This window comes from Mytilus trossulus, chromosome 11, assembly GCF_036588685.1.
Source record: "Mytilus trossulus isolate FHL-02 chromosome 11, PNRI_Mtr1.1.1.hap1, whole genome shotgun sequence".
NCBI classification, from domain to species: Eukaryota; Metazoa; Mollusca; class Bivalvia; order Mytilida; family Mytilidae; genus Mytilus; species Mytilus trossulus.
Window position 1 is genome coordinate 8,722,680 of NC_086383.1, and position 9,997 is coordinate 8,732,676.

Genomic DNA, 9,997 nt, shown 5'->3' on the forward strand with positions numbered 1-9,997 from the left:
TTTGTTAGATTTATTATTACTTGTATACCATCTGATGAGTTGAGCCTTTTTTAACTGATTTTAATAGTTCGTTCCTATGGTGTAGTGTTACATAACTGTCCAATATTAGGATATTGTTGGGACCCGCTTACATGTTTAACCCCGTCAAATTCTGTATGTGCCTGTCCAAAGCCAGGAGCATGTTATTTCATGGTTGCTGTTTGTTGCTTGGTTTCCTATTTTTTTCGTCATTATTTATGCCGTTTGTTTTCTCGATTGAATTGTTTTAACATTTGTCATTTGTCATTTCGGGGCCTTTCATAGCGGAATATTCGGTATTGGCTTTGCTCATTGTTGAAGACTGAGCGGTATTCTATAGTTGTTAATTTCTATGCATTTGGTATATTGTAAAAGGTTTTCTCAATTGCAATTATATCACACTTTTTTTTTATTCTCAAGACTAATTAAAAGATTGGCCATATCAGATCTCGGCACATTGGTACATGCCTATAGAAATTGCGATCGACTACATAAAAAAGCATACACTTGGATTCAATGGAAAAAAAACACAAAATACAACATAGATGTGGACAACCTAATAAAGAAAATAACGGGGATTCATTAATATTCGTTGGATACCAATTTTCGTAGATTCCGTTGGAACAGGGGAACCACGAATTTCAATATCCACGAAAATGCAAGTTTTCATAAATCCACGAAAATAAAAGGGTCCACAGTAGTAGGATAAAGATGAGGGTATGGTTGTGCTGTGAAAGATAAAAAAAACAAACCAAGAAGAATATGAAAGAAGCTTGATCATTTGTTTCCAACATAACTGATACCGTTATGATTTCCTCTCCATTAATAACTCGAACGTTCATACGTGGGTCCCATAAAGATATACAATTTAACTAGAGATTGAAGGAATCACAAACTTAAACACGCCGTGAGCTATATCACAAACTTAAACACGCCGTGAGCTATATCACAACAAAGTAAAGCCAAATCGATATAATGTAAACTTTGCAAAATGAAATTGGTTATGTCTGAAAATATCATTACGGTGCATTTTCAATGCAATTCAAGCATAAAACATGTAAAACCGTTAGATTGTTTTTACATAAAATGCACAGTTATGATTTAAGAAACTTAGACAAAACTTCCTATGGGAATTGGTTAAAGAGGGTTTTTAATGCCACGACGTAAAAAAAATTAAAAAAAAAAAAAAAAAAAAAAAAACACACCCACACAGAAATTTACCAAATACCACACAAACCAAGTTTGAACAATAAGAACCCAAATATTTCACGATTTACAAATGATAACTGTATGAACAGAAAAACGAAACTCCTAGGTCAATCCATAAAAACTGACAAATCAAAATCAGCTACACACACAACGAAACAGCTAATAAACAACTATCATATTCATGATACATGTATGTTACAGGCAATTTTAGAAGAATGTGATAGAAAAGAAATTGAAGATGAAAATGTAAATGGAGAATATGTCAAAGAAACAACATTTCAACCAAAGAGATTCAGTCATGGTTTAAGTGTTAATAAAAGAAAAATAATAATCGAAGTATCGGTTTAGACAATATGTAAATATCAATCAAAAGTATTGAATTTGTGATCATTTATAACTTTAAAAATTAAAGTAATTCAAATGATAGAAATTACGTTGATGTTACCTAAATGTTCTCTATACAACATAGCCCGAAAATTAGGATATGCTATTGTGTGATACATCTGTGTGCTAAATAAAACGAAATAAAAAACAAACAAACAAACAAAAAACAGGCAGACAGCCAGCTATTTTTATTCATAAAAGATATATAGGTGTAATACCACCATTGATTTTCCCCTATTAGTCTTTGTTCAATTTGCGCTTTTCAAAAAAATCTGTAGAATTTATCTTTGTTTCAAATAAAGAAATGCTTGGCATGAGTAAAGTTTTATCCTGTCCAGTACTATAGAAAAAAAATCACATAACATTTCATTGCAGATAAGAAAATAATCATCACTTGAAGTTCACCAATCAAATTTCTTTCCTTATTTTATCTGTGTACAAGGTTTTGTCACTATGTGACCTCAAGATTACAAAATATTCTATAGAAATCCCAAATAAAAAAATAATGGTGCTTTGAAATACCCAAGATATATGTTTATGACACAGAAATCTTTTACTGCAATGAAATGAAGGATTAATTACATACAACTGTCAAATTCAAAGGAATATTTTTTTTCGACCTATTTTCGTCCCAACCGGATGTGACGTACCATGATTTGGTGGTATTACACCTATAAGTACAAAAAAGACTTATATAAATGTTCTATACACAACATACCCCGAAAAAATGAGGATATTCTATTGTGTGATACATATGTGAGCTTATTCAAACGAAATAATAAAACCAGCAAACAAAAAACAGGCAGACAGCCAGTATTTTTATCCATAAAAGGTATCTAAGTACAAAAAGACAGATGGATGCTACCAAAGGTGTATGAAAATGTATTAAGTCATAATCTATGTATGGTTGCCGGTGATCTCAAAAGATGATTGGATTAGTTTAAGGGTCATAACCTTTATCAGCTCATTGGATGTAGTTCAGTTTTTCTATTAAAACAGTTTTTGGAACACAATTCATGGTTCTACACATGTCTAAGATAGGTCCTTAAATGTTTTGCTTCGCACAAGTCCCCCCCCCCCCCTTAACCTATGCCAAGACAGGAATATGACAGTTTCTATCAATTCGTTTGTTGTGTTTGATGTTTTCATTTAGCCATTTGATAAGGTATATATGGACATGCTTGAAACCATTGTTTATGCTTAAGTACGTACAGCCAATCACAATGTATATAGGTTCTCAAACCACGCCCTTTAGGATAGATATGTAATATTCATAGATACTCTACGTTTCATCACATAAAGACATAACTGTTGAACGTTACCAGTAAATTTACATAATAATACAGTCAAATTGAAATATATGGAAAACCTATCGTCAAGGTAGGGCTAGTACAGAATTTATAGTGCAAGTTCTAACTCTTAAAAGTTCGAGGCAACTGAGGAAATTGTAAACAGGATTTATTTGGAAAAAAAAAGTATTTATTAAAAAAAATAAAGTTCAGGCATATAAACGTTGAAAATATACCACACAGCACTATATGGAGACCTGTAAAATAAAAATTATTGTATGTGAACTTTACACACTAGGATATATATTTTTTTTAACAAATTATCATAGCATTAATGATGCAGTTTAAGCCGTTAAAAAGAGTTCCTATAGAAAGTTATTTACAGAAATACAAATTAAAAGGATGAAAGTGTTGACCAAGTTCTAATATAAACCATCCTTTAAATTGTCTCTGTAAAATATAATTCTCCAAGAAAATGTACCAATCAGATTGAATAAATATTCATAAAAAGTGAAATAACAAAAATAAAACAGGTAAGATAAAATTCAAAACGGAAAGTCATTTATCATATGGCAAAATCAAAACATTAATAACATAAAACTAATGATAAACAACTGTCATATTCATGTCTTGGTACAGGTAAAAGGAAAATCATAATAAGAGGGACGATAGATACCAATTACACATGCAAACACGTAGAAATTTAAAGACTAAGAAAACACAAACCACCACATCAAAAGGTGGATCTCAGGTGCTCTGGAAAGGTAAGAACATTCTGCTCTACATGTGGCACCCTCGTGTAGCTCATGTTAGTTCAACCCCGGTAGCAAGTCTTTATTCTGTATATCACATTGGTAGAAAAGGGGCGGGATTGTAGTTATGTCGTTAGGAACATATCTGCTTTCATTTGTAAAAACAGATATTTCATAACGGTCAACCAACTCGTGATGGCGTCCGTAATATTTACGAAGAGGGATGATTTCAACTTCAACATTTGGAACTCTTGGTTTAATAGCTTTCTTGTCTGATACTTCCGCTTTCGGCAGCATGGCGGAATTATGTCAGCTCTAAAAATAATGGACTAAGTGAACAGAATCCTGTCATAAATCAGTAATATAATACAATATAAACATCCCAAAATGTCCCGAAAAAACTTTTACAATGTTGCCAAAGGTACAAATACTGGCATATTTACTTTATGGAACAAATGTGAGGCAAGCGTTCACAAATTTCACAACGCTGTTTTTAAAGGTTTTCATTATATTGACCACGCTATTGTCTTTTAATTGGCAGATGGAACTTATAAATCATGCAATTCCATATCAGTATAAGACGAAACAACTACCGCCAAATCCCCTAAGGATTATGGCCACAATTGCGATAGTAAATTATGTAATACAGAAAATCTTGATTTATCAATATTGAAAGAAGACTCCGACATGTGTAGTAATGGTGATCCTTCTATTAACGACGAAAATGAAACTGCAGTAAAACAAACTGCACACTTATGGTGTAACACCACTAATTCAGGCCCGGCCAGAAAGCACATACCAGAAAGTAGTACATATCTAACACAAAATAGTTCCTAAGCATGAGTGTAACTTTCAAAATATGTAGAATATTTAGGTATTTTTGGTATCAAATGAAAGCTGAAGGCCTGGTGATCATTGTAGAACACTTTTGGACTTTTAATTTTGAATATTAAAAAAACTGCACCAAATTTTAAAAAGAGGGTACATTTTGTCTGTTTGTCAGATCTGAAGTACCTGTTTTGGTACATCTGAGGTTCCGGGAACCAGTTCTTTCTTATATGCCATGTAAGGTATGTTGATTTTTTCAGTAAAAGACACCATAAAGTGTTGCTTTGAAATGCAATGATTGCCACTTTATTTGAACTTTAAATAAAAGAGGTGTGCCTGCTTGAAACGGAGGAATTTAACATAGAAAGCAATGGGACCATGAATTAGTGGTGTACTTCCTTATCCTCAAACACTGATACGTGTACCACTGATATGCAGTCTCAATCAAATTCTGATGAGACACAACAGCTGTCCAATAACAATGACCCTAAAGTTGAATCTAAACAGAAAGCTACGGCTAACAAAACTACATGTACCCAATCCTGCAAGTATGAAACTTATGAACATATGATGCAGTGTAATAGGTGCCAGGGATGGACACATTATGTCTGTACAAAGCTCCCTGTCTACCAACTTTACTTACTAGTCCATACCTCCCGTAGATATACTTGTGTGACTTGTTCTAATATAACGACTTCTTTCTATGAAAAATGGACAAACAAAGGAGGAGTAGAACCATCCGATAACCCAAACTTGAGTTACAAGACCCTCTAAATTGTTTCTCGAAAAGAAAATAGTGTAGTGCAAGCAATAACATCACTCAATCAATCAAATCAAGATGAGAAAATCAACAACTTGCAACATGAACTTCAAATCACGAAATCAAACTCTAAATCAATTGAAGGTGTTGAAAAAAAGTTACAAGATTTGACACAAATAATGCACGAGAGTAAATATTTGATCTCTACAAGATGCACATCTGAAGAAGTAACAAAGATCAGTGAACAAATTAAAAAAGACAAAGTAGCAGTCATTAATCACCTAAAACCATTACAGGAAAACATGAGCACTGAACTAGAAAGCATAAATAAAAATTTAGAACAGACTTACAAATCAATTGCAAAAAGTGTTACGTCAAACTTTAACATCACGAAGAACATAAACCAGATTTCTTCACAACTTCAAAAGTCCATACAGAAGAATCACTACAATTGGCGAATCAGCAATCTCAGCACTTTGAACTTGAGACTTCCAACCGCTTTACACAACTATCAGATGATAAGTTTCATATGAAGAATATTCTTCGGGTTACTGAAACACTAAAAATGAGACAGCAGGCGTCAAAACCTGAAAGAGGGCTTAAGCAAACAGACATGAACGGTCATGCTCAAAACAAAATTATAGTGCATTTCAGAAAGCTAATGACCAATCACCTATGTCCACCTTTTTCACCTTTTTCATGTATCCGTGCGGACCAGGATATAATTATAACCAAATGATGTATCCCCCTCAAATGAATGACTTTCATAGAAAATGGTAAATATACATGTATATTTCCTAAATTTAGGACTTTATGATTTTATATATCATGTTGATAATTTAAGTAAAAAGAATCCTTGAATATTGATCATGAGTTTAGTGTTGTGTGTTATAATATTTGGACATTTTGGGTACCAATAAATCGTACGTTATAAAGGTAAAAAAATGTATAATTTTATTAGAAAAAGTTACATCTATACTGATTATATATATGTATATATATATTTACATATAAATTGCACTCTTGTACATGTATGGTATTGTTATAAAAATTTGAAAACTTTATTGTCATATCAATTTATTTAAACAATATATGTAAAGTTAGTTTAGAAAGTTAGTGAAAACTGTTTCTTCTAGATTTTTTATCAGAAACATTTAGATTATTATTCATGATAATAAGAACCAAGTGATGGTAGGGAGTAATACAGTTACAAGACCACCCCCAGTTTCTTTTCATTGTTATTATTATTAAAAATCTTTTTTTTTTTATATAGAAACATGATAAGCTATAGTTTTTAAATTTTGATTATCTCCCTTATACCATGCATACCAGGGATTGGTGGTGTGTAGTCTTATTTTTCATTATTCAATTATTATGCAAGTATATGTAAAACAAATAGTTTATATGTGCCAGGTTCTGTTCCATTTGTTTTGTTCATTATTCATATTGACTCAAATGTGTTCAAAAATAGCAAAAAAATCACAATTACACATTGGTTGTTGGAATATAAATGGTCATAAAAACAAGGGCTTTGACAAATACAGTGACCCAATATTTGTAAATGAAATATGTCATAAAGATAGTATTTATTTAATTCAAACTCATTGCTCTCTAGAAGAATCCCGTTCACTTGATGGTTTTACACCAGTTCATCTTACTACACCTAAATCTAAAGGCACTTATAAACGTTCAGGAGGAATCTCAATATTTGTTAAATCAAAGTTACGACCAGGGGTAAAATTTTTGGAACATGTAAAATAATGATTACATATGGCTGCAATTGTGCAGTAACTTTTTTAGATTGAAAGATGATATTTTTATTTGTTATATCTATAATTCTCCAGAAAATTCTTCATTATAAAATCTCTACAAGAAAATATTTTTGTCCTTATTGAGAAAGACATTCCAAATACTCTGATACTGGAAAAATTCAATTAGCAGGGGATCTAAATGCTAGAACTGGTACCCAGGTCTTAGCCTTTATAAATAATGATGAATCACTTGATTATATACCAGTTTTTGATAACATTTCTCCAGATCTTAACCTTCCTGTACGTTACAGTATGGATGAGGTATTGTCCACACGTGGCAAAAGTTTAAATAAGATTTGTATTCAATCTGGATTGAGAATATTAAATGGTCGTACCCCTGGTGACTTGACTGGCCAACTCACTTGTTATACACCAAATGGTAGCAGTGTTGTTGACTATTTTATAGCCTCTGAGAACCTAATGGAAAATATCTTATTTTTTAAAGTGCATAAATTTTTGGGCGAGCTTTCAGATTACTGCCAAATTTCAGTAATGCTAAAAATAGATTGTAAAATTAAGAATAATGTTGATGAAAAGACACAAATCCCCCCATCAACTTATATTGGATGAAACTTCACCTCAAGAATTTCAAACTGCCTTATCATCAAATAAAATACGAAATAAAATAAAATAAGTTAATGATAATGTTTATGATAATATTGATAATTTTGTTTCTGATTTAAATTCCATCATAACAGAAGCAGCTGACATCTCCCTTAAACTTAAACGTCCAAAAAAGAAAACCCAAAATTTTAAATAATATAAGATAACCTTAATGGTTTGATATTTCACTTACAGGCTTAAGACGACAATTAGATAGTAAGGAAAAACTCATTAAAAAGTTTAGGAAAGATCCTATTTTTAGGACATCTTATTTTTCTCCATTAAAACTGTACAGAAAACTAGAAAACAGAAATTAAAGGAATTTAGACGAAGTGTTATGGATGAACTTGACAACCTTCATGAAAATAACCCTAATACATACTGGAATTTACTAAAGGATTTATCTAAAGATACAAACAAATCTACATCTCCAGACATTCCATGTAATACATGGTTTGATTATTTTAAAGAGCTATATAAAAGTGAAAATAATACAATCGATAATAATTTTCGATTTAAGCAATTGGAAAAGGAAAAAATATTCTCAGAACTTGACTTCCAAATTAGTGATAAAGAAGTAATTACAGCTATATACACATTAAAAAATAAGAGGTCAAGTGGCTTTGACATGATCCTAAATGAAATGCTAAAATGTAGCCAGTCATTTGTATTAACAAGTTTAAAAAAAATATTTAATCATATTCTTTTAACTGGCTCCTTCCCTACTATGTGGGCAAAAGGATTTATAGTGCCAATATTTAAAAGTGGTTCTACTGATGACCCCTCAAATTATAGGGGTATAACCATTTGAAGTGCACTAGGAAAACTATTTGCAAAAGAATTAAACATAAGGCTAGAGAATTTTTTATCAAAGAGAAATATAATATGTAAAGAACAGATTGGTTTTTGCAAGAAAAAAAGAACAAGTGACCATATGTTTGTTCTCAAAACATTAATAGAAAAATGAACTCAAATGGGCCCTAAGCTTCTCTTTTCTTGTTTTGTCGATTTCAAAAAGGCATTTGATACAGTTTGGCATATGGGTCTCTTTTATAAACTAAGACAATATGGCATCAGTGATTTATATTATAATGTTATTAAAAGCATGTATAAAAAGACTGAGTTGAATGTGAGAATTTAGCAAATCTCAAATGACAGACTCCTTTACATATAATATAGGGGTTCGCCAACGGGATAATCTCAGCTCTAACCTTTTTAAATTATTCATTAATGACCTCCCTGAAATATTTGATAAAACTTGTGACCAAGTTCAACTTGATTCAATTCAGTTGAACTGCTTATTATATGCTGATGATGTAGTTTTGTTATCTGAAACTGCAGAAGGCTTACAAAATAGTTTAGATAAGTTGTGCGCCTGTACTGTAATAAATGGGGATTAGAAATTAACCTTAAGAAAACAGAAAGTTTGGTTTTCAACTGTACAGGAAAAATTAATCCTTTATCTTTTTAATTAAATAATTGTCCTATTGACAAAGCTAGACAGTATACATATTTAGGGATACGCTTCAGTGCCTCTGGAAGCTTTACAGAGGCTACACATGATCTATTATAAAAGAGGACTAAAAGCTCTTTTTTTTAAATTTATAAAATATTTAAAGGTCATAAACCCAAAATTAAAACTTTACTTCATATATTTGACCACACAGTTAAACCAATTTTAACTTATGGAAGTGAAATTTGGGTTGCTTTAGATTCAAAAAAGTTAACTGAAAAAGGAGATTGTTATTTTGAAAATTATGTCAAGAACTGCAAACTGAATCAATTCATTCTAAAATCTGTAAATTTTCACTGGGAGTAGGAAAGAGAAGCACAAATATGGCAGTGATAGGTGAGCTTGTGAGATATCCTTTATTTATTGAAGTTATAGTTAATATGTTTTCGTACTTCAGATGACAAAATTCAGAAGTAGTAATCAAGATTTAGAAATAGAGAGAGGCAGATACAGGGGACTTCAGGCAATGGATAGAATTTGAAATCTTTGTAAAAAAGAAGTGGAAGATGAACTTTTTACTTAAATGTTCATCTTTGGAAAGTGAGAGAGTTTCCATTATTTCCAATTAGTTAAAAGTTACAAAAACACAGATTATTTGGCTAATGTCCAATGCAGATAGTCACGTTTTTAATCAAGTAAGCAATTTAATTAATAATCTAAATGTTGTTCGAAAACAACTATTAGAAACGTAGTGAGTTTATATATTTTACTGTAAAAAGACAGAGGCATAATTTAGAAATTTAGATATTTATAAAGCTTCTCATTTTAAAAGTTGAAACATGATACATTTTATAAATACACATTAGTGTGTCTTTCTTGTCTTTTCGTTG